Genomic DNA, 681 nt, shown 5'->3' on the forward strand with positions numbered 1-681 from the left:
TCGCTGCAGCCACTCTCGGGATGGCATTAGCACAGCCCTGTTCTCTTCTGGGATCCGGGTATAAAGGTTGGGTTCTGGACCGTGTGTTTGGCTTGTGATTCTGGACCGTGTATTTGGCTTGTGATTCTGGACCGTGTGTTTGGCTTGTGATTCTGGACCGTGTGTTTGGCTTGTGATTCTGGATTGTGTGGAAGGATTCTGTATTAGCATACTGGTTAAGGTGTTAGGATCCTTGGTTCTGTTTTGAGGTTCTGGTTCTGAATCCTTTGCTAGGGTTCTGGGTTGTGTGCTCAGAACTCCGATATTTTAAAAATTACATTCTGGATTTCGTGGTTGGGTTTTGGATTCTGTGCAAATGATTCCGTGATATGGTTTTGGTGTTAGTGTCCTGAATCCCTTGTTAGGGGTCTTGGCGCATTTTATATAGGTACCTGAGTGTGTAACTATTATGTATGACAGTGTTTGGTGCGGATATGTAGGTTTGTATAGTTATGCTGGAGATGCATTGTGTATGTGTTTTTGAGGTAAGGTACCTTGATATAATAAAGGTATATAGTGGTTTTGATTAATTTACATGCTGTTAATTAGATACCTATGATCACGAGCATCTTCAATGATATTCTAACATACATAATAGAAAATAATATATACCTGTGTATTTAGACACTCCATAAACATGCC

At 40.7% G+C, this 681-nt stretch overlaps 1 protein-coding gene across 1 annotated transcript in view; it reads right to left on the minus strand.

Annotated features, from left to right (window-relative positions):
• Positions 1–681, minus strand: part of LOC119587766 (rhodopsin-like) — a gene marked incomplete in the record, with an annotated part of 44,239 nt that overhangs the window by 1,824 nt on the left and 41,734 nt on the right.

Source organism: Penaeus monodon, chromosome 23 (assembly GCF_015228065.2).
Source record: "Penaeus monodon isolate SGIC_2016 chromosome 23, NSTDA_Pmon_1, whole genome shotgun sequence".
Classification (NCBI taxonomy): domain Eukaryota; kingdom Metazoa; phylum Arthropoda; class Malacostraca; order Decapoda; family Penaeidae; genus Penaeus; species Penaeus monodon.